This window comes from Erythrolamprus reginae, chromosome 3 (genome assembly GCF_031021105.1).
Source record: "Erythrolamprus reginae isolate rEryReg1 chromosome 3, rEryReg1.hap1, whole genome shotgun sequence".
Classification (NCBI taxonomy): Eukaryota; Metazoa; Chordata; class Lepidosauria; order Squamata; family Dipsadidae; genus Erythrolamprus; species Erythrolamprus reginae.
The window spans coordinates 33,012,815-33,038,908 of record NC_091952.1 but is presented as its reverse complement, the minus strand read 5'-3'; the positions used below and the strand labels follow the sequence as shown (position 1 = coordinate 33,038,908).

Below are 26,094 nucleotides of genomic sequence, written 5' to 3'. Positions count from 1 at the left end.
GAAAGCATCCATAGAGGCCAAAGAAAGCTGATCTGTTGAAAAATACTTGCCTTCATTGAGCTCTACACTTTTAAAAAAAATCACTGGTATTTTTTTAAAAATAATTTTGTTTGCCATTGTATCCAAAATGTATTGAGTAAATTTCAAATGGCAACTCATTTGAATATTTGCTGTATTAACTTAATTTGTGGTGGGCTTTAAAGAGCTATTTTAGCTCTTGTAACTCTGTCTATTAATTTACAAATATAAACAATTTTGGAGAAATGTCCACTCTTAAATATAATAAGCTATATTGGGTTTTGTTATAAACTTAGGAACTTATAAGTCATTTGGGGACTAATTAAACAGTTTTATGGAATACATTTGGAGAAACATTAGAAAAATCCTGTTTACTAACAAAATTTCTCCAAAGTTCTCTATCCAGCTTTTTTTTAAAAAAATGCTCATTCTAAGGACAATTTTGATTTTTTTTAAAAAACAATTCCTTGGATGATGAGACATCTCTGAAGAGTTCTGTAGCCTCGTTAATAACCTAACCTGGTTTTCAGCCTTCGTATAGCTTTCCTAGCTGAATTCCACCAACTTTTCTTCTTTGAAAAAAAAATAAGAATAAGAAAGTGGAAGAAAAATTCAACACAATGCTATAAGAAACTGTTACCAGGGGACAGGATAGAAGATTATCATACAAAGACTTCCATTATTGACAAAGAGAGATTATGAACAAGAAAAAGATGAGTCAATTTAATGTTTGAAATGGATGCTTCTTACTACCTTAAGTGTTTGGAAACTTCAGATGGTGCAGAATGCAGCTGCGAGAGCAATCATGGGCTTCCCAAGATATGCCCATGTTACACCAACACTCCGCGGTCCGCATTGGTTGCCAATCAATTTCCGGGCACAATTCAAAGTGTTGTGACCTATAAAGCCCTTCATGGCATCGGACCAGAATACCTCCGGGACCGCCTTCTGCCGCACGAATCCCAGCGACCGGTTAGGTCCCACAGAGTTGGCCTTCTCCAGGTCCCGTCAACTAAAAAATGTCGTTTGGCGGGACCCAGGAGAAGAGCCTTCTCTGTGGTGGCCCCGACCCTCTGGAATCAGCTCCCCCGGAGATCAGAACTGCCCCCACCCTCCTTGCCTTTCGTAAAGTTCTTAAGACCCATCTCTGCCGTCAGGCATGGGGGAACTGACACATTTCCCCCGGGCCTATACAGTTTATACATGGAATGTTTGTGTGTGTGTTTGCTTTTAATAATGGGGGTTTTAGTGTTTTTAAATTATTAGATTTGTTCTTACATTGTTCTTGTTATTGTTGTGAGCCACCCTGAGTCTACGGAGAGGGGCGGCATACAAATCAAATCAAATCAAATCAATCAATCAATCAATCAATCAATCAATAAAAATGTGTAAAATAGGCTGATCTTGACCAGATTTGAAGATTTGGTACAGTGTCCTCTATTTATATAATAACCTGAGACAAATGATGTGCAGAACGTTTCAGATGTGAATGTTTTTTAATTCCAAAACCCCTAGTTCAATTATATGAATTTGAGTGGCTGTTTTCATATCTGGAATGGGCTTTGTCAATAATTTTAGAAGTGTTTTGATTTTCAAACGCCTGTTTCAAATTAAAGCCACTCTTCTTCAACCTAAAACACTTCCAATACCGCTGAAACAGCCATTTTGAACACAAAACAAATTTGAAATAGTTTCAATCTAAAACATGTTGTTCCTTATTGGCATCCTTGAAACATTTGAACGGTTTTCACCCCAAATTATGTTCAAATTTTATCAAGCCAGAAGTTTTATTTTATACTCAAGCCTATCTCACCCAGGGAACTATTTTGAGGTATGTTGTTTTGGTACAGTTATGTTGAAAGTTGTGTTTTTTAAATTGCTTGGTTATGACTGTTATTTACAGATTTTATACTGTGTTCTGACATTTTATTATATTTTGTGATTGTTGGCATTTTATTGTTGATGCTTCCTAATTTCTTGCGGGCTGTTTTATGCCAGGAACATATGCTTTATAAATATGATAAATGAAACATAACAAAAATTTATTTTCTATACAATATTGGCAAGGCATTTAGACATGCACTTTCAGGGAGCTCTGATATTAAAATAAAAATGCTTTCTTCGTCTTTCTATATTGGCCTTGAAAGTGTGGAAGCATTTCTAACAGAAGGGATTTGATCTGAGTAATGATTATTAGAAAGGTTTTATAACTATTTAAAAAAAGGAGATTTCTTTAAGGAAATGCAGACACAGCCCAGCTAACTACAGTCTATTAAGAGGAAAGCCAAAAAGGATCTACTTTTTGTCATTAGTCCCTAGGGCGAGAAAGAAAATCATTTGAGATAGCACTCTCTCAGATAAAGGGTAAGTGAAGTGACAGACAAAGAGGAGGAACATAGTAAATCCTTCACTCTCTAACTATAACCTATTGCCCCCTTGTGGTCAGCAGGTCAAGAGGTGTCGAAGAGTCATTGCCCTTAAGTCACCCTTGCAATGGTCTAGGGGACAGGGAAAGTTAACTATTTTCCTGTTGCTGCAAGCAATAGAAGGATATTATTTGGACCATCCATCGATGCTGCATACCTTCCCCAGTTCTTCTGTGCTGGCCCTTTAAGTTTTCTCTTTTACATCTTTCCTACTCTTTAGTGTTAAATGATGCAAGACTCTTCCCCACACAGTTGCTGGGTGAAGGCAATCTTGAGGTCAGATCTCTTCTGGGGATGAACCCATATTTGCACAGAGAGATCTCATCTCTTACCTCTCGTCAACCTTAGATGTAGGGTTGGAGTTTAAGGTTGCAAAATTGTAAAATTATCAAGGGGATGTACTTTAACTTAAGGGAAACAATGGGCAAATATTTGAGATATGACATTAGAAATAGAACAGGAGAAAAAACAAATAAGTGGATAGTTGGAACTAATTAAGGGATGGGGTGGCTCAGTGGCCAAGATTTAAGATTAAAATTTATTAGATTTGTATGCTGCCCCTCTCCGAAGACTCGGCGCGGCTCACAACAACAACAATACAATACATAGAATACAAATCCAATAAAGTTTAAAAAGGAGATTTAAAACCCATAGATATTAAAAGCAATCATACTGCACAATCACACCATTCTCATATATTACAGTCAGGAAAAAAGGTGGTGGTGGGGGGGAAGAGATAGTTATTCCCTTCATGCCTGGCGACATAGATAGGTCTTCAACATCTTGGGAAAAGCGGGAAGGGTAGGGGCAATTCAAATCTCCAGGGGGAGTTGATTCCAGAGGGCTGGGGCTGCCAAAGAGAAGGCTCTTCCCCTGGGTCCCACCAAACGGCATTGTTTAGTCGACGGGACCCAGAGAAGGCCAACTCTGTGGGACCTGATTGGCCACTGGGATTCGTGCAGCAGAAGGCGGTCGATTAGAAAGTCAGCAGTTCAGCAGTTCGGATGCCTAGCACCATGTAATGGATTGAGCTCCCATTACTTGTACCAGCTTCTGTCAAACTAGCAGTTCGAAAGCACATAAAAAATGCAAGTAGAAAAATAGGGTCCACTTTGGTGGGAAGTTAACAGCAGTCTGTGCACCTTCAGCATTTAGTCATGCCGACTACATGACCATGGAGACATCTTCGGATAGTGCTGGTTACTCGACTTAGAAACAGAGATGAGCACCGCCTCCTAGAGTTGGGAACAACTAGCACACATGTACGGGGGAACCTTTACCTTTACCTGGAACTAACTGAATTTTAAAAAAGAATAGAATTTTGTTTTTATATATTCATGTTAACAATGTTTATTATACTCAAACACCTTTATTTTGAAGCAGGACATCAATATTTATGTTTGTTTATATGTATAATGTTCATGTTCAATTTCAACAACCTGTATAGGAACCACTTTTAACATTTTAATGATTTTCTATTTTCTCTCTCCATGCACCATCCCTGCCTTGTTTCTGATATATCTCTAGGTTCAGTTTTTTCCTCTTTATTTTCTCTCTTCCTCCTCTCAGGAATGCCATAGATGAGATAAGCTGAAGCCTTCAATATTTACAAGGGTAGATCTGTTGTTTTTTTAAAAAAAATATTTGCAGCTTTTAGTAAATTCTGAGCATTTTAGAAATAACAATAATAATTACTGTTAAAACTGACTGGACTTGTGCTAAGCATTTCTATATTGGTATATTCTTTTTTCTTTCCTTCAAATTTGAATTTTTTTTGTTGCATGTTGGCATTTGCAATGGAAGATCACCCAGGTTCGCCTGGTGCACCAGTTGCGGCCCTATTTGGACAGGGGGTCATTGCTCACAGTCGCTCATGCCCTTATCACCTCGAGGTTCGATTACTGCAACGCGCTCTACATGGGGCTACCTTTGAAAAGTGTTCAGAAACTTCAGATCGTGCAGAATGCAGCCACGAGAGCTATCATGGGGCTTCGTAGATTCGCCCACGTTTCTACAACACTCTGTGGCCTGCACTGGCTGCCAATCAGTTTCCAGTCACAATTCAAAGTGTTGGTAATGACCTTTAAAGCCCTACATGGCATTGGACCAGAATACCTCCGGAACTGCCTTCTACCGCACAAATCCCAACGGCCGATAAGGTCCCACAGAGTTGGCCTTCTGCGGGTCTCGTCGACCAAACAATGTCGTTTGGCGGGCCCCAGCAGAAGAGCCTTCTCTGTGGCAGCCCCGGCTCTCTGGAATCAACTTTCCCCGGAGATTAGAATGGCCCCCACCCTCCTTGTCTTTCACAAGTTACTTAATAAGACCCACCTGTATCGCCAGGCATGGGGGAACTAAGACATCTCCCCCAGGCTTATTATATTTCTTGTTTAATGTGTATGTGCTGAATGGTTTTTAATTGTTGAGGTTTTTATATATTTTATTATTACATTCGTTCCATTGTTATACTGTTTTTATTATTGTTGTGAGCCACCCCTAGTCTTCAGAGAGGGGCGGCATACAAATGTAATAAATTGAATTGAATTGAAGATCCCTTGATATATATTTTCATGATGAGATGAATCTTTATCCCTAGTTATTTTTTATTCTTATTTAAGAAAGTTTGATTCTTTATTTTTATTTATGAGTGTATTCTCTTAGCAGTCTCACACTCTTTACTGTCCTGCAATGGGTCATATCTAATGATAGAATTTAAAAATTATACATCCGAAAGAGAACTTGAGTCTACTGAGGGATATAGATCAACTGTTTCTAATAATTGGAAGTTCTGATTTGTTTAGCTGTAAACATCCTAATTAAGAACAATTTTTCACATAGAAAACCATTCCAAAATATTCTTAGATTTCATCGTACTTGGTGATGTTGGGTGTTTAGAAAGCATGGGAACTTCCTTATCAGATGCTGAATGCCGATTGCTATCAGGAACAGGCTGTTGTCATGGATAATAAAGGGGGAAAACAGGTGTCAGATGAACTGCCTGATTAATAGAGCATTACTTACAATGTCATTGACCCAAAACACAACCTTTGGGTCTAATTTTGCTTGTCATGCTGGCATCAGCCTGGAACGATGCCACTGAGGCCAATGCTACCAAGAACAGGCTTGGTGTGCAATTTAATTCTCTGCCTATTTAGACAAAATTCTACTGAGTTTGTATCAAGGTAACTCTGCTAGAGACTGCAACTCTTAAGATTTTTTTAAATGCCTTAACAAGATTTTTGGAGCAAAATAACTTCTGATACTATTAAGAAAATCCTAGATTCTATCCACATAATCCCACTTATTTATTTATTTATTTATTTATTTATTTATTTATTTATTTATTTATTTATTGGATTTGTATGTCACCCCTCTCTGCAGACTCGGGGCGGCTAACAACAGTAACAAAACAGCATATAACAATAATCCAACACTAAAAACAGTGAAAAACCCATTATTATAAAAACCAATCATACATACAGACATACCATGCATAAAATTGTAAAGGCCTAGGGGGAAAGCGTATCTCAATTCCCCCATGCCTGGCGGCAGAGGTGAGTTTTAAGCAGCTTACGAAAGGCAAGGAGGGTGGGGGCAATTCTAATCTCTGGGGGGAGTTGGCTCCAGAGGGCCGGGGCCGCCACATAGAAGGCTCTTCCCCTGGGCCCCACCAAGCGACATTGTTTGGTTGACGGGACCTGGAGAAGACCCACTATTGATATCTAAATATAACTAAAACATTATTAGCAAGAGAGCAAGGAGAGAGTAGCCTAGAAAGTAACCTTTGGTAATTTCAACATTTAAAGGAGTATAGCTAATTATAATTGAAACATTTTATTAAATTTATATGCCATCTAACTACTAGAGCCCTTCCTTCCTCCCCCACCCCTTATTTTCTTGTTCAGCTGTTCTATTTATAAAGGGCCAACCAGACAGAAATTCAACCGATGGTGCCTTTATGGGCATAGACCATTCTGACTGCAGTTTCTTGTTCCTGCCTCTGTTGAAGAGTTAGCACCATATTTCCAATATGAATTTGAGAGAGTGTTGTACCTGCACAAATGGCTTTTCCTCTCTGTCACCGAGATTTTAAAAATTCTTGAAGTAATTTATAATTACAATGGCCATCCTCTCCACCCCAGCAAACTATTATTTAGTTGCCTGAATGTATGCTGCCTTTTTATAAGAGCTGGGTCCTACAGACAAATGAAGGCCAATGAAATCTATTTTTATCCTTTCAAACAATCAGCAACCAGGTGCAATATGGTGGATTCTGGAGGTTTTGAATTACCCTCTGTGATACATTTGTGTCTGTATTAGCAGGACTGACTTTCATGTTTAATTGGGGAAAAGAAACTTTACTGGTTTTTAAAAAGTCATTTGCTTATTTACTTGAAAAAGGGACTACAAGAAGGGGTCATTTTAGTAACACATACTGTATCTCCCAAGTCAATCTAATAAACACCCATTCATTAACAATCAGATTCTGAAATGCTTCCTGGCTGGTGTACCTTGCAACTCTGACATAATGTTGATTTAGCAATCTATTATTCTCTGACATCTAATTCCTTGTGTCAGAGGAAATCAGGTTTTGTGAAACGTGTAAATGTGCACTATACATTCAAGTACAGTGATCCCTCGATTATCGCGAGGGTTCCGTTCCAAGACCCCTCGCGATAATTGATTTTTCGTGATGTAGGGTTGCAGAAGTAAAAACACCATCTGCGCATGCGCACCCTTTTTTCATGGCCGCACATGCGCAGATGGTGGAGGTGGGGGGCGACGAAGGTGCGGAAGCCTACAGATTGCAGCACCCGCTCGCCCGCCGTTCGCCGCTCGCCCGCCCTTCGCCCGGCCACCCGCCGTTCGCTCGCTGCTCGCCCGGCCACCCGGGTTCGGGGGGGTGCTGGGAAGCCCCCCAGGCTGGCTGCGACCTTTTAAAACAGCCGCGCCGCTTCCCAGCTGAGTCCTGAAGCCAAACGCGGAAGTTCGCCTTTGGCGTTTGGCTTCAGGACTCAGCTGGGAAGCGGCGCGGCTGTTTTAAAAGGTCGCAGCCGGCCTGGAGGGCTTCCCAGCACTCCCCCGAACCCAGGTTGGGGGTTCGGGGGGGTGTTGGGAAGCCCCCCAGGCCGGCTGCGACCTTTTAAAACAGCCGCGCCGCTTCCCAGCTGAGTCCTGAAGCCAAACGCGGAAGTGGGGTTTTTTTTAATTAATATTTTTTTAAAAATCGCGATATAGCGTTTCGCGAAGATCGAGATCGCGAAACTCAAGGGATCACTGTATTAGTAAAGAGGCATTATGCAATCCTCACCAATTCCAATCCTCACCACATATCCACTTACTCATCTTTCCTCATATGATTTTTCGGGATTTGTTTTCCATACATCTGATTATCTTTATTGCTCTTCTCTGATCATGCAAAGTATGAGGGCCTGGAATGAAAAAGAAAATAAACAATAGAATGAATCTGGAACTATTTTGGAGTCAACCTTTCTTATTCAGTTTCGAATATCATTAATGGATGGAATCATATCTTTTTATTTTTTGTCTCTGGGTTCATCCCCTGGGAAAGATACAACTTTCTGTTAAATAATATATATTTTACAAAAGAACGTCTTCTGTTGGATGGTCTATCTAAAACAAGTCTAGCTTGGAGCTAATGGGATCCTATGCAAGGATAACTGTCACATACTTGAAATAGCTTATAAACAGCTAACTCTAGGTGGACTGAAAAGGTTACCCAATAATGCTCATCACAATTATTGAGAGATGCATCTTTATTTAAATTATAGTTATTGTTACTAAATGATGTAATTTGCATAAACTAAATACATTTTATACAAAGTGACAATCTGTTTGAGCCTTTCATGGAGATTGTGATGTATTGAATATACTGTACTATACAGTTGTGTTAAGTCCTGCTAAAGTGAAACTTCACTTTTAACAACAACAACACAAGAGCATGCAATAGATACAAACTAAATGTAAATCGCTCCAAACTAGACTGCAGAAAATACGATTTCAGCAATAGAGTGGTCAATGCCTGGAATTCACTACCGGAATTCAACCCCCAATCCCAAAATCTTCTACCTTACATTATCTACAATAGACTTCTCCCCTTTTCCTGTCCAAATGTCTTTTTTATCTTTTCTATCTCTACTTTATACTTATATTATGTAAACATACTACAATACAATACTATATTTGTATGACAATGGCCTGTTTCCCAACATCTGGTGGGCCCAGTAGGCTCATGTTTCACCCTTCCCAGGCTCCAAAGGCTTCCATTGAGCCAAGGAAGGTAAAAACACCCTCCCCCATTCCCCTGGAGGCTCTCTGGAAGCCAAAAGCATCCTCCCAGAGCCTCTTTGCGAGCCAAAAATCAGCTGGCCAGCACACACATGGACCTTGGACCTGAGCTAGGGCAAGGGCTCGCATGCCAGCAGATATGGCTCTACATGCCATCTGTGGCACCCATGCCATAGGTTTGCCATCACTGGCCTAGAGTATGAATTACAAGCATTTGCCTGCTGTTCCTCAGTTCTAATTTTGAGTCAATAAATGCTGTTGTAGTTAGGTTGGTCTGCTTCTTGCCTACTGAAGCCCACTACACAATAGAGATGATTCATTTCCTTGGTTTGGGAAAAGGAAGTAGTAACCCACAACTGTGTTTTTGATTCAGAGAATGCTGCAGGGCTAAGAGAAATCCCAAAAAATGTGGCAGGGTCAAGCAAAGAGGATCTTCTCTAATATCTTTTTTGGGCAGCATCCCCAGAAAAGCAAGAACTGGAACGTATACTGTAATGACCTCAGATGATTTACTTTTTCTTTTATTTTTATAGCTGACCTGACACAAAAGAGTACTTGAAAAGTAGATGACAGCAGGTGATCTGCAGGACACGAGGATTTGTCCCAGATAATGTGATCAAACTTTTAAAATACATGCTTCAGTTTAGGTTGTACTGATTCCCAGAAGGTTCCCTTCCTCTACAAGGACTAGTTAGATGTTCAAGCATATCATTTGCTTTTTGCATGTCTTTGAAGTATTCTCAAAACACAAGAGTAATAATTGGATACTCTCACCTCAGCTGGCCTGAACAGCTTGGGTCACATATGTAAACACCCTAGTCAAATAACAACCCCAAAATTTAATTTATTTCCACCCAAACAAGTTCTTTTATCATAAAGCAATAAATTTGTCTTGGTGCTAGCAATTTGTTGTGGGTGACATAACATTGCAAATTGATTAATCGCTACTGTACACGACAAAATGAAAAAAGCAAGAAATTATTATGAATAGCGTCCATCTGATACAGTAGGGATTCATTATTCAAAAGTGTTTGCTATTGGTTAGCTATCCCCTTGCTGCAAATTACATTTATTTGCAGACTTCCTACATCATGCGTATACAAATCTACAAACATGCATTTATTAAGACATGGAATGAAAGCTATTAAAATATGAAAAATGGTTTTTTCTTGCCTTTAAAAATATTATTTTTATATCTAGGTAGGCCATTGCTTTGCACATGCATTTGTTGACTTCAGGCTTTGCTGCTGAACTAGTCCTACAATTTATCTGTTATTAACTGTTCACAGGTAGATTTGACTCTTTTGCAGTCAAATGTAAGAGCTGAAACATATTACAAAAGGAGATATTTGTGCTTTTTCATAGGCTTTTAGTGTTTAAAATAAGGGTGAGAGATCTTTAATATTTAAAATAAGGGTGAGAGATCTTTAATGTTTAAAATAAGGGATCTTTTCAATTGTCACTTTAATCATAAGGACTTTTTAAAAATTGAAATGCATACAATATAGATATATAAAGGGCTTACATAAGTGCCCCAGAGTGCCTACCGTCCCCTGCCCTATTGTCTCTCCTATGTCTCCTCTATCTTCTCTTCTATACCTATATCTTTTCTGCTATTCTCTCATAGTTATATTTCACGCCTTTATTTTCTCCTCTATTCCCCCTTTAATACATTCTACCTGATTATATCCTCTATAATCCTCATTGTGTATTATTGTGTATTGGAAAAAACAAATAAATAAAAATAAATAAATAAAATATTGTGGCTAAGACATATCATTGTGTGAGAAGAGGTTAATATTCCCAGTATAAAACATTCCAAGTCTAATGTACCAAGCATGGTAATATTCAAAACCTATAAATTAGAAGTAAACAATTCTGCTCTGAAATGAAGCAATATCATCACATTATGCAGTATTTTTCTGTCATTGACCAATCCAATCCTCCATTGTCTATATTGTGGTAAGCAACCTGCAATCCTCAAACTCAATATCTCATCATTTTTTAAAGGTGACTTATGGTGCTCTCTCCGATAGTGCTGTGATGAAATTTGAAACACAACAATACAAAATACAGTAATCCAGTTGATAAAGGCATTATTTTAAAAATGAAACAGAATGACCAAAGAAGTTTTACACTCTGTAAAGCACCTTTTTTAAAACTCAATTTTTGATGGTAAAGGGATTTTCAGAGCTTCAAAGATCATAAAGATATACATGGACTCAAAGGAAATGTATTTGTTTCTCTTTTTTTAAATCTCTGTCTGTTCTCCCCTCACTCCCCCCTCACTCCCCTCCCCCTCCTCTGTTGGACACATATCCCCACTACATACATTGGCATACACACCTGTAACCTGTTAATAATTTTTTCCCCCACATCTTATCTTGAGGTCTGTATACTTTTTTGTATACTGAACAAGTTTCCAAACAGGTTGAGTGCAATGTAAATATAAAGTGGTAGATTCCCACTTGGCTAAGATACAAAGGATGATTGGTGATTGATTTAAGATTAAGCACTGGGCACTCAACTATTTTAAAAATGGGCAAACACAGATTAGGGTGAATAACATCTGTATATCATAAAGTACAATTATAATTAACTGTGCTCTTTTATTATATAAGGGAGAACTGTGACGGCATAACTACGTCCCTACTATTAAGGCATTTTTGATGGACAGCTCCATCTTCTGATTTTTAAACAATAAACTCAGACACTTTAATTAATGCAGGGATGGTCAACCCGATGCCCTGTGGCTGCAGGCCACCATTGAGCTAATTTCATGCAGGGCTTTGTTCTAATTTCAAGATCTCTGTAAAAACAAAGAAGGCCGAAGTCAGATCTTATTAAAAGTTATCAATTCCTTCCTGGCATCCAGCAGAAAGTGAAAGAGGAGAGCAGGAGGAGAGAAACAAGCAGGAGTTGCTACTTATCGCCACTACCGGTGCACTGTACATGCAGTTTTGGTGTATCAGATTCCTACCAGCTACGGGCCATACACATGTGCAGGAAGCAAAATATTGTGAGGGGGCTCGCATGCGTCTGAGATTTTGGCGATCCTTTTGCTTCTATGCATGCACAGAAGCAAAAAAAATAACCAAAATCCCACAAGCGCACGTCTCCTCTGCATGCGCAGAAGCAAAATATTACTGGAAATGCATGCATGCGCACGCCGGCAACCCAAAATTGCACGCACATCTCCCATTTTACTACTAGTGCACAGTATGTCCCGTACCGGGTAGGAATCTGATACAGGAGAAAAAAGATGTGAACATAAGACATTGAGAGTGAGCCACAGCTCTGGGTGCTTCAACCCTGCCCATTCTGTATCGCTTGAGAACGTATGGTCTTCAAAAATCAATTTTTTTCAACCCTGAGCTATTTAGCATTTTTAGTGGAAAGTTATTCCTCCCGTAAAGTAAGATGTGGTGACTCTACAGTTTTTAACAAAAGTAAAAAACAACAACAGAATGAAATCAAATGTCATTGGTCTCATCAAAGAATGTGATGATATTTCATTGAATTATCAAATATGCCAGTCATTATTTGAAACTAAGACTCCTTGAAATCCAGGCATAATCTAAGTAATACAGTTAGGATCTGACTACAGAACACTGACGAACAACAGAAGAAGGAAACAAGAAGAGCTCAGCATTTTATGGAATACAACCTAAAACAGAGGAAGTTGTTTGCTCTGGGGTGCTGTTCTTGAGCATGGAAGCATGGTGGACAGCTGGTTCCATATGCTCAATTTCTCCCTGACATCCCATTTTGTTTCTTGGCCTTTTACTCTTACTTTGTCAAATGGTCGTATTATGCAGCACAAAGTTTCAATCTCAATGCTTGAAAGAATTGAGCACTTTTCCAGGATTGCCTATACCAAGTTAAACAGTTTTCGTATTATACATTGTAAGGACAATATCTATCTATATTTATCTATGTCTACATCTGTATTTGTATCTTCTGTATCTATATATCTTTATAGAGATAGGGAGGGAGGAGGGAGGGAGGGAGGGGAGAGCTTATGTATACTGTATTTTTCAGAGTACAAGGTGCACCAGAGTGTAAGATGCACCTTAGTTTTTGGGAAGGAAAATAGGGGAAAGAATCTGCTTACCAGGTATTCATCTGGCTAGCGTCCTTAGTCTGGTCAGCTTCAGCACATTATTTTATCCCCTGGTTAGGACTTAACAAAAACTTTATTTGGAGAGAGTAACAATGAAAGACTTTGCAAGCCAGTAAGAGGTGGGAACATCATTAGCACCTGGAAAGAACCATTCAGAGCAAGTAGAGCAATGGAAAAAATTCTGCAAAGACTTATGGCTTGGAAAACATTCTTCGCAGAGTAACAATGAAAGAGCTTGCAAGCTAATAAGAGCTGGGTATATTGTTAGCACCTAGTTAGGGCTGGAAAGAAACTTATTCAGAGCAAGTTAGAGCAATGAAAAAAAAGCCCTGCAAAGACTTAGGGCTTGGAAAATATTCTTCACAGAGCGAAACAATGAAAGAGCCTGCAAGGTAAGAGCTGGGAAGATCATTAGCAGCTAGTTAGGGCTGGGGAAAAAAAGCTACATTCAGAGTATAAGATGCACCCAAATTATCAGCCTCTTTCAGTGGTGAGCTACTAGCTGGAACACCTAATCGGGGCTCACCTCCGCAGCTCTGGAGATCCCGTGAGTTTCAACAGAGCTATGCCTGTACAGATAGCGAAATCGTGCATGGAGAGCGCAGGTGTGCCATGTTCCGGCAAGGTTTTTTTTGATTTTGTGCATGCGTGGAAGTAAAAAAACCTCACCAGAACACGGGTGGACCTGCGTCTCTGTGCACAATTTTGCTACCTGCACGGGTGCACATCATAACTCTGCTGAAACTCTTTTAGGAAGGAAAAAGGTGCATCTTATACTCCAAAAAATATGGTCATTTAGAAAGATGGAGACAGAGACAGAGACAATAATGATAGAGATGATAGAGATAGTGAAGAGAGAGAGATGATAGAGATAGAGAAGAGAGAGAGAGATGATAGAGATAGAGAAGAGAGAGATGATAGAGATAGAGAAGAGAGAGATGACACACACACAGAGAGAGAGAGAGATGATAGAGATAAAGAAAATACTTGTTCAGCCAACAGTATGAGCTGGCAGCATCAGTGATAGACAGACTTTGTTTAAAATGCTCACCAGGTAGCTAAGGCAGCAGATTCTACATTTATGCAACTTTGCTTGCATCTTGGGAATATTTGAAACACTGTTGTGTAATGAAAACGTAATCTTACTTTCAGGGAAATGCATTGGGATAGCACTTTCTGCCTTTTCTACTGAATGTCTGCTATAGCTCATTGATCATGCACAAAGAGCACAGTTCCATTGGGAGCCTTCTGTATTTAACAGAACATTCTGCTGGCGGAATCTGGCAAGACATCATTTCACAAAGATATGGACACATTTCTTGGAGTAGGTGCTAGTAAATATAGTGGGGATTATTACCAAATAAGTATGATCCCATTGTTGGATTTGATAACTGATAAAGAATTATTATGTTGATGGCGTATTCCATTATATAATAATATTGGTAGTATGGATTATGTACAGAATATTTTTCCATGCTTCCCTTCTTCATCTTTACTTTTATTTCACATTGTTTTTTGCTAGTATTTGACATACTAACCTTGATTTTGTTTGTTGGAAGGGTATGTGAATGGCAAAATTCCAAAAGTATAACAGAGGCAATATCTAATTGCTCATATAATTCCTCCCTCCCTTTACAAATTTTTAGACATTATTTCTAAGTTCAGAAATATATTAAAGGCCAATGCAACATTTGCTAAAGCCTCTGAAAGAGACAGCTAGCATGAAAATAGAATGGATGGCACACGCCTCTTTTTACCAGTTTCCCATTAGTAGCACCTATTTTCTTTGCAGAAGAGCCACTGAAGGAGCTTCCATCCATTTTTTATCTGGAATTTCATTCTTTCATTCTTTTCCTCCTTCTTTTCCTCCTCGCCCTTCATAGGCTGTTCCCAAAGTTGGCAGAAATGCTTCCTGAATTTTGGAAAAGAAATCATTACGGCCAGTGAAGGCCTATCAAAAATTTTACTACCACACTGTGGGCATGGCTTATGCAGGATGCCCTGCATTTTCTTTCACCTTTCAGTGCAAATTGGGTGCTCTGGGGTGGAGCTCCACTTTTGCAACCCCACTGTGTTCCCCCCACCCATCCAGGCAGCAGCCCACCCCTGACTATGGCCTTCCATGAACCATCCTCCAAATCAGATTGCCCCGTAATATGGGGAAAAGACACTGAAGAAAGCAGAATGTTTTATCTATAAACCACTACATTTTCACACTTCTATTGTACATTTAGAGGTATTTTTTTAAAAACAGAATTTTTACAGTTTAATAGTACACAGCTCTAAAATGACTGCACCTCGTCAATTCTACTTTACCTGAGAATGTAAGACATTTTATTAAAAAAAAAAATTACTGCCATGTAGGGTTTTGTTCCTTACCTGGCAATGGGACAAAATAAACTCCATTTAAATAAATCCCATTTTAGATTTGGAGATTAATAATTTCTGGTTAAATCCAAAGAGAAAAAGTCCATCAAAGTTCTATAACTGAATCCCTTATCAAGGTAATAGATGGCAAATAATCAATCACTCAATCATCAATCAATACATCTTAAATATGTCTCGCCTAATGCAACAGCAGACACTGTGAATTATTTTCATTCAGCGCCGTTTAAAATAGAACATGTAAATCAATAATGTCTAAACAAACCAGTAACTTCCTATAACAGAATAATCATACAGAAATAAAAACAATAAATTTAATTCAGGCTTAATCTATGGAAGTTTGCATACTAGAATGCTAGAATTGCTCTTGGTATTTTAAAAATATTTCCTGCCAGCTTGTGGGATTTTGTTTTGTTTTTGCTCTGCAGTTTTGAAGGGCGACTATGATCATGCATAATTAAAAATATAGCCAATTTACCATGAAATGAAAGTGATGGCAACCAATGAAGTGGGTCAATGTATGGGGGGTGAAGGAGGGGGGAGCAATTGCCTTTGGGTAGAAGTGCTGTATCTCCTTTGGATGCATAATGTCTTGGTGGGGCCTTTTGAAGCTCAGTGCTTCTTGGAGAGAAAATAATTTTTGTTTTGCCTAATATGAAAGCATTTTTCTCTGGATGTATCATTTTAGCTCATTTTTACTGAGTTGTTATTGAGATGATGGCTTCTTTAACCCATGAGTAGGTGCTGAATCTAAACCACTATGTTACCGATATCACAATTTAAGCTTTACATAAATTACTGTAAATTCAATTTGAAAGAAAAGGCTCAGAACCCATAAATATATAAAAATGGCTTCCTCAGATTTCCAATGAGAAAAGGGAGTGGTGGAAATATAGAGATCCATGATGAACAAACAATATGTAGAATACATACATACTGTATTTTTTGGAGTATAAGACACACCTTTTTCCTCCCTAAAAGAGGCTGATTATTTGGGTGCCTCTTATACTCTGAATGTACCCCCCCAGCCCCAAGTAGCTGCTAACAATATTCCCAGCTCTTACTTTGCAGGCTTTTCATTGTTTATCTCTGCAAATAATGTTTTCCAAGCCCTAAGTCTTTGCAGGGTTTCTTTCATTGCTCTGACTTGCTCTGAATAAGTTTCCTTCCAGCCGTAACCAGGTGCTAACAATGTTCCCAGCTCTTACTGACTTGCAAGCTCCTCCATTGTTACTCTGTAAATAATGTTTTCCAAGCACTAAGTCTTTGCAGGGGTTTTTTTCCCATTGCTCTACTTGCTCCAAGTGCTCTTTCCAGGTGCTAAAGATGTTCCCAGCTCTTACTGGCTTGCAAGCTCTTTCATTGTTGCTCTCTCCAAATAATGTTTTTTAAAGCCCTAACCAGGGGATAAAATAATGTGCTGAAGCTGACCAGACTAAGGATGCTGGTCAGGTAAGCAGATTCTTTTCCTATTTTTCTCACCAAAAACTAAGGTGCATCTTATACTCCAGTGTGTCTTATACTCTGAAAAATCGATACATACATACATATTTTCAGCCGCACTGTGAGGACCAGACTTTTGGGCACATGGTTAAGGTACCACAGAGTATGAGTAGAAAGGTTCAAAATATATTCTAATTCAAAGAGGAGAATTGAGGTCTATTAAGTATGGGAAAATTGCCTATTTCAATGGGCATACAGCTACTTCATTTTTTGGACCCTACATGTTTGAGCTTCAAACAAGCTTTACTTTCCTTTATTTTAGTCTTTTCATAATGAATTTTCCATATGTCATGCCAAACCATCTTTACTTAATTTTTTCAAATTGCTTCTCTAACAGATGATGTCTGTTTCATTGTCTATCGTAACTCACCTATTCAGCAAGAAGGGATGAAATTAAGGTTTCAGCTTGTTCTTTCAACCTACCTATAACATACTTCTCTGATTCATTTCTACTAACATCCATTTCATCTGATATTTCTGTAATTTCGATCCAATGATCTCCATAAAAATTTCTATCTTCCCAACCAAAATAAATTCAGTGGGGGGGAAATGGACAGGTTTATTTTAACAGTTTCTACTTACACCTTAGCTTTACTGTATAGTATATATAATTTTAATGTAGGGACAGCTGGAGACATTTAGCAGTGCAGGAGAAAGAATTCAATGAGTATAAATTACATGCCTAGTATAAGCAACCAATCGTCACTTATTTCTTCAAATATTTAGACACCTCACTAAAGACAGAGTTGGAGTAATCTAAAAGGTCCATTACAGATAAGATCATCAGTTTCTGAATACCATTTTTTTTCTTTAGACTTTGCAATAATCTTAGGATCATCCCAAGCTTCTACTTTTCTCATCAGCAATTGTCACTATCTTCTCCCCTCCCTAACTGTTCAAAATGATGGCAAATGTCACCCTGTGTCATCATTTCCTGGGAATGTATAGGGCACTTGTAAATATCTCCAGTGTAATGACTGAGAAATATAATAAGTAGTGATGGGCGAACCGAACTCGCACAATTCGGGTCCGTACCGAATTTTGCGGTGTTCAGTATACTGATCACGGACCCAAAATTTTTGAAACTTCGGGCAAAGTTCGTGGTCATGTTCGGCGTTCAGAGCTTTGACGTCACTGGCAAGTTGCTAAGGATGCTAAGGTGATCACTTCCTAGATTCCATGGAATCTCTTCGTGGGAGGGATTCCCCAGCTCCTTCAAAGGGAGGTCTTCACGTAAAAATAAACATTGCTATTTTTATGAAAAAGGACACCGCAGCGGCACTGCAAGCAAAGGGCGGTCCTTTCACATAAAAATAAACGTTTGGGTTTGAGTTCGGGTTTAGTTCGGGTTCGGCTGAATTTTGCGTAAAGTTCGTCCGAACTTGCTGAACCCAAACACCGTTGGGTTCGCCCATCACTAATAATAAGCTATGTTAAGTAGGTAAACTGGAGACTTGGATGGATGCAGAGGGATTTAGTCTCTTGACCATTTTGGTTTTATTGGCATTAGCTACAAGTCCAAGGCAGAAAATAAGGAGTGGCTGTTTTGATGCTGAAGCTCTGCTAGTAACTACTCTATTCTATGAATAATTTGTCATCACTAGGCTCTGTTTCTGAAATTAGGTTCAAGGCCCAAGGTGGGACTGCTGTTTTATATCTTTCTTGTCCTCAAGCTGCTGAAGTTGTCTCCAGGTTAATTTTGGAATTGCCCCACTTTATGGTTTTGATTTCAACTTACATTTCTTGCAACTGGAGGATTATTTGGAGATGGTTTATTGGAGTTGGCACCATGAATACCTCATCAATTTATTAATAAAAGCATGCTTTAAATGATGTCAATAAATTGTTCCTGAAATCATCAGGCACAACTATTTTAAATTCTCTACTCAAAATAGGGCAAGAATGTTTCTGGATATCATTCCACTGATTTTTTTAAAAAAGCTTTATTTTTTCCCCTCCACAAATGTTTGTATGTCTTTAATTGAAGCAAAACTATTCCATGTCTTATTTTTCCTACTTATCAAAGGTAGCCTGACCAGATCAGCGCAAAACAGGTGTGTCCACAGGGAGCAGGCCAAAAAAGTCAAATTGTCCATGATCATGCAGCTAAAGTCCTGCCTGAATATATTTCTTTTCTTATTGCAAGATATTTTAATGCATATTTATTTAAAAATGGTGAGCTGCTCCCTGAACCAAGAAAATAGTCATAGCAAAAAGATTTCAGCACCAATAGTACCAGATCTGATGCAGTGGCACCAATTGCCCTTCATTTTGCAGAGGTTCTTTTATCCAATTTCACCAAATAATTTGTTTTGCTAAGGAACTGGAAGGGAAAACAAGGGACTAAGGGAACAAAGTCCCTACTGAATGAGCAAAGACCAAATTCTCGAAAACCTCTGAGGTGCTTGCGTTAATGTCATGTCATTACACTGTATTGCTGTGCAGGTTAATATAATTGGGTTACTGTGTATGAGCAACGATCCGTGGCATATTATGGCACAGAAACAAATGACATTTAACTAAGAGATTTGTAAGGCACCTTGTTATCTGCATGTTGAACAATTGGAATGGATAGTCAGATAGCTAGACAAGCGACTGATGTATTAGTTGTTGGGTTTACTGGACAGGCTGGATTTATAACAGCACCATTCTAACATAATTTATTAGACCCATAAACAGACAGATCCAATGTTTTTACTTAGATTACATCCTTGTCACACTCTCTGATCTTGAGCCAGCAGCAGCCCTCTCGTAGCCTAATTTAGTATTCACATGAAGTACAGCTGCTTTGGGAAGCAGAGGGAGGGGGGCTGAGTGGCAAGCACACCTTTCCATTTTGGCACTTCAGAACGCCATGCACTTATTAGACAAATGTGACTTAACTGCTGTGCATAGCTTGACTCGCTATCTTGTCCCTGGCAGAAACTAGATGTTGTTAATGAAAGAGGTCAGCAATGCAAAAGAGATTTTCACCCTCAAGCAAGGGAAAAGAAAATGGGGGGGGGGGTAAAGGAGGCAGCTTCTGACATTTATTTATCCCTATGCAATGAGAAATCTCGCTAAAATATCAGCTAAAAGGAAGCAAACTAATAGGGGGGGAAAGTAGACCGTCTTGAAGTAGCCTGCTTTAATTGGCAAATAGCTTTTAATAGGGATGAAATTTGGGGAAACATTGCAAAACAGGATAATTTAGAGCAGGCTGGTCTTTTTCTGGAGCAGAGTGGCAAGCCATAAGTATTCCATTCGAATCCTCTAGTTCAGTGATGGCAAACCTTTTTTGCTTTGCATGCCAAAAGGGCAGGAGTGGGCTACTAGCCAGAACGCCAAATTGGGTTCGCTGCGGCAGCTCATGAGTGCTAGCGTGGCCAGAGTGATTTTGCTTCTGCAACTGTGGAGGTAGCAAAATCGCGCACAGAGCTGCAGGTGCACCTGTGTTTTGGCATGCACAGAAACAAAAAATACCCCAAAACACGGGTGCACCTGTGGTTTTGTGCATGATTTTCCTACCTCCACAAGTGCAGAAGCAAAATCGTGCTGGCCCTCCTAGCACTCACAACCCATGGCGGTGAGCCCAATTTAGCGTTCCAGCTAGAAGTCCAGCCCTGCAAAAGGGTGTGTGTGCAACCCCTGGGCATGTGCACAACACACACACCCCGGCGCAACCCCACACATGCACATAGACTTCACTGAAGCCTGGGACACTTAAAAAATGGCCCAATGGAGAGGGGTGGCATACAAATCAAATCAAATCAAATCAAATCAAATCAAATCAAATAAATAAATAAATAAATAAATAAATAAATAAATAAATAAATAAATAAATAAATAAACAAACAAACAAACAAACAAACAAACAAACAAACAAACCAGAAGTTTGGAAAAACAGACTTTCAGTTTGCCCGTTGTGCTGTTTTTTGTACTCTGGAGGCTTTAGGGAAGCTTCCTGAAGCCTCCAAATTACAAAAAACCAGCACAATGGGCAAACAAGAAGTCCGTTTTTCCAAACTTCCGGTTTGCCCATTGGACCATTTTTCGCACTCTGGGGCTTCAGGGAAGCTTCCCTGAAGTCTCTGGAGTGCGAAATGGCCTTCCCCAAGGCCAAAAATCAGCTGACCAGCATGCACATAGGGCAAAGTCTTGTGTGCCTTCCAATATGGTGGCATGCATGCCATAGGTTCAGCATCACTGCTCTAGTACTAATCTCCCTCCTCCCCACACACACACACCAGCATAAATTAATTAAAGCGGTGTTACAACAATCCAGCAACAGCAACCTCAGGAAACTGTCAAGCAAACAGCAATGGCAAAAATGACAAAAGGTTTTTCTAAAATCAGATTAAAGAGAATTTAACTACTGACTTAAGCCTGTGTGTTGCTTTTAAAAAAAATAACAATTGGCATTCCTTCCCTTATAAACTTCAATATGTCTGCAAATTTCATTGAATGAAGATGAAAAACAAATCTTTTAAAAAATCCTTATCTTTGGGTTACAATGGCAATAGGGACAGAAATTACCGTTACTAAGTGACATAATAAAGCATATGACTGCATTGCTTAGCAATGGCAGTTCAACAGTTCCAGTTGCCATTGTTAAGCAATGTCTACATAGTTCACTAAACAAGGACCACACATAACTATACCACAGGGATGTTGCAACACCTGAAACTCTTGAAGGCCAGTTTTAACTCCCCCTTGTTCAGCACTATCACAAGTTTGAACTATCGTTACTGTACTTATTATATTTCTAATGTATTTCTAAAATTCCACCCATTAATTAATTAATTAATAAACTTTATTTTAAAAAATAAAAATAAAATAAAATAAAATTCCAGAATAGAACATCGCATTGACCGTTAAGTTTTTTCCTGCTTCAAGGTCTTAGCCTATTTCTGTGTTTATCCATCTGTTTCTTTTTAGCCTTGCTCTAGACTTCTTTTCTCTCCAGTTTATGTTAATCATCTCAAACCTTATAGACTGTAAACTTGTTGCAGTTTAGGAGCTGATGCTATGAAACCCTGATTTCATAATGATTAAACTGCCAAAACTGGTTGAATAACTGCATCAAAATTGTATTATTTACAAAATTTATTGATAACCTTCTAACTGGGATTCTCTGAATACTTTGAAAGAGTTAATAAAAATTGTGATTAAAAAAATCAAAATACTATCAGTATGATATAGTCATGTGATGCATTGCTTTAAAAAAATGAAAATGAATTACATAGCAGCACATCACAGTTAAACTGTTCTTGGAATGACAAGTTTATTCTAAAAGAAACACTACTAAAATAAAACCTTCTTTATTAAATACGATCATATTTGAGTGAGAATTGTCATAAAATACTAATACTATCATATTTCAAATACTATCATATTTGAGTGAGAGTTGTCGAAGTGTGGAACTCATTGCCGGATTCTGTAGTGTCATCCCCAAACCCCCAACACTTTACCCTTAGACTATCCATGGTTGACCTTTCCAGATTCCTAAGAGGTCAGTAAGGGGTGTGCATAAGTGCACTAGAGTGCCTTCCGTCCCCTGTCCTATTGCTCTCCTATATATCCTATACCATTCTTCTTTCCTATATTTATTCTATTCTTTCACTTATATATTTTATTCCTATTTCTTCTCTTCTCTTCTTTCTTAGATATATTTTACTATGAGTATATCCTCTATAACCTTCATTATATTTACTACATGTATACCTAATATACTGTAACTCTCATTGTGCAATGGACAAAATCAATCAATAAATAAATAAAGAATGGGGCAAGTATTTCAGATGAGCTTTAAAAACAAAGAATAGAGAATAGAATAGAATAGAATAGAATAGAATAGAATAGAATTCTTTATTGGCCAAGTGTGATTAGACACACAAGGAATTTGTCTTGGAGTTTCAGATGCAAAGAATCAGGACCATTCATAAGGTTGCACCAGAGAAAATTTATTCAAACCCATACATAAGAATCTTGTCAGCACTAAATTGGTGCTAGATAAGGACCAATTGAATTCAGGAGGGGTTGGACTTGAAGTGCTTACAGAAATACAATGACTCTAAACTGATGGCACACTTTACCCTTCCCTCCAACTGTGCCTCCACTACAAAGAATTTGGGTGGAAATCTAGACCATTGCTTTGCTATGGTAATCCAAAATTATTTTTTAAAAAATCTTCAGCTGTACCCTAAACTTATTTATATGTGGAGGCACTGGTGGGAAGGTATCAAGAAGGCAGTTGGCAACTATCACTGCATGGTCACACTCTGCCCATTTCTTTCTCTGCGTTACAGCCACTCTCTAGACCAGTGTTTCCCAACCTTGACAACTTGAAGATATCTGGACTTCAACTCCCAGAAGTCCCCAGCCATCAGTCACTGGCTGGGGAATTCTGGGAGTTGAAGTCCAAATATCTTCAAGTTGCCAAGGTTGGGAAACACTGCCCTAAACTGCCCTTCCCAAACATATTGTCCTTCTTGTTAAACAACAAAGTCAACCTTACTAGACACACAAGAATTTGTTTTAAATAAATATAGGACTGCATTATTAGTCCAAAGTGGTCTTACAATGGAGCCTTTAAGGAATCCAATGCACTAGTGCATCCAGGAGATTTCTTTCATCTATCCTGGCCATTAGCAACGGGAAGAAATGCATTTAGAATTATTTTAGATGAAATTAAGTTTAGGCTGCTATTAAACCATTCCAGCAGATCTTCTCCTATGTGGTCTTTATTGGGATCAGCATTGTGTTAAATGAGCTATGTATGTATAACTGAGCAGGGATAGCACAATTTAAGAGCCTGCAGTGCTAATGGTGCACATGTTTTTATGGACAATCATGATACTATCAATGATCCCTCAAACTTGCCAAATCTTGTATGAAGATGTGGAATTATTAAGTCAGAAACATTTCCACTATTGCTGACTCTGCTAAGCCAAACTGGAACTAATAGAAAATCTGTGCCATAAATAACAATAGTCATGCTTCAGTTTGTCCTAAAACAAAATGTATCATTAAACAAAATGAAATTGATTCAGTCCATTTGGAATAATGTTTCCTAAACCTTCCAGACACTTTGGAACTACAACTCCCAGAATTCCCAGCAGCACCGTTTTAAATTGATTTGAAAAGCAATCAGTTGCAAAAAGCTGAGCTAAGACAAACCTTCATAATGTGACTATGTTTAAAGTAAGAGTTTGTCTCAATTATGAGATTAAAAATGATAACAATATTTTTTTAAATGTTTTACTTAAGGAAAGTTTTTGATTTTTTAAAAAAAAGTAATTTCCTTTCAGCCTCAGGAAGTTAAAAAGGATTCTGCATTATTGTTGTTACCGTCATAATTATCATCACCAATATATCTGATTACAGATTGACAGCACACTGAACTGAGAAAATTAAAGATGACTTTCATATTTTACTTTTATTTAGACAGGTTTTTCTTAATCTGACATTCTTTTATGTCTGGTTGAACTACAACACCCTAACTCAGTGATGGCGAACCAATGGCACGGGTGCCACAGGTGGCACGCAGAGCCGTATCTGCAGGCATGCAAGCTGCAAGCCATTGCCCTAGCTCAGCTCCAACATGCATGTGTGTGCCAGCCAGCTGATTTTTGGCTCACACAGAGGCTTTGGGAGGGGGGGGTTGCTTCCAGAGAGCCTCCAGGGGGATGGGCGAGGGCGTTTTTACCCTCCTCTGGCTCCAGAGAAGCTTTTGGAGTCTGGGGAGGGCAAAACACAAGCCCATTGGGCCCATCAGAAGTTGGGAAACAGGCCCTTTCTGGCCTCTAGAGGGCCTCTGAAGGGGGGGAGATTGTTTTCGCCCCCCCCAGGCATTGAATTATGGGTGTGGGCACTCAGGCATATGTGATAGCACGCACCCATGTTCTTTCAGCACCTGAGGGAAAAAAGGTTCGCCATCATTGCCCTAACTGCAAGTAACAAGAGAACTGGGGTGGCGCAGCAGGTAGAGTGCTGTATTGCAGGCCACTGAAGATGACTGTAGATCTGTAAGTCAGTGGTTCAAATCTCATCACCGGCTCAAGGTTGACTCAGCCTTCCATCCTTCCGAGGTGGGTAAAATGAGGACCCGGATTGTGGGGGCAATATGCTGGCTCTGTTTAAAAGTGCTATTGCTAACATGTTGTAAGCCGCCCTGAGTCTAAGGAGAAGGGCGGTATAAAAATTGAATGAATGAATGAATGAATGAATAAATAAATAAATAAATAAATAAATAACATAGCCAAGAGCTATGTTGGTTGAAACAATAGGAAATTCAACATATCTGATACAAACTAGGTTAGAAAAACCTCCTTTAAACATGACAAATGTCATGTTGAGTCTGTTTGCCAACCTCTCTGGAAAAACTAAGGCAGCTGAGAGCTCTTTAAACTATTGAATCAGGCCTAGCATGTCTACATGATATGCAGTAGCTTTCAAACAAACAATGATATATCCCTGAATTAACACAGGAAACATAGAAAACTTTATAGCGTCCTTAAAAACAACATCTATTGAAATGCAGATAAGATTTTTTTCACCTGTTCATACATCCCTTCATAATGCAAATGTATAATTTAAGAGGAACTTTTCTAATTTCACTGTATTTAACATGTTTCCACTATCTTTCTCTTGCAGCACCCAAGAAAGCGGATAAATACGAAGAGTCCAGTTTTAATCTTGCACCATGCAGGAGACCTACTTTGATGAAAGATGTAATTTCCAGGGGGGGAAATGCTACCTTTAATGGATTAGAGGCTAATTCTCCCACCCTCTATTGTGTCTGAAACACACTGAACTTTTTAAATAAAAAAGTAAGTAAAGAGAAATATCCAGATAAATGAAATAGTTAAAGGTACCTTGGTGCCACTATCACTTTTCTATTGAAAACTGATAATAATACCAAGTTCTAAAAAATTCAGCCTGAAAGAAAAATAATTTAAATTTCAGACTCTGCAGGACCCATGCTGTTACTTTAAAACCTAAACTTCACAGCTGTTCCTGGCAGCTGGCAGACAAAATAAATAGGCCACATATATCAGCCTATTTTTTAACAAAAACAAGTAATCAATGGGAACAAAGTTTCAACCTGGAGACTGAAATCTCAGAACCAACTTTTCCTAAGATATCTACATTCTCCCTTGTATCAAACACATCAAACTATTTGGACAGGGAGTATCTCCTCACAGTCACTCATGGCCTCATCACCTCAAGGCTAGATTACTGTAATGTGCTCTACATGGGACTACCTTTAAAGAATGTTCAGAGACTGCAGTTCATCCAAAATGCAGTTGTGTAAGCCATCTTGGGTGTACCAAGGTATACTCATATATC

General features: G+C 38.8%; 1 long non-coding RNA gene across 2 annotated transcripts in view; it reads left to right on the top strand.

The window, feature by feature from the left end:
* LOC139165611 (uncharacterized) overlaps positions 1-25,568 on the top strand; it is a 58,983-nt gene extending 33,415 nt beyond the window's left edge. For both annotated transcript variants that reach the window (XR_011558778.1, XR_011558777.1), the window contains exon 3: positions 25,399-25,568. This is a non-coding gene — a long non-coding RNA (uncharacterized lncRNA). The remainder of the gene's footprint in view (positions 1-25,398) is intronic.
* The last annotated feature ends 526 nt before the right edge of the window (positions 25,569-26,094 follow it).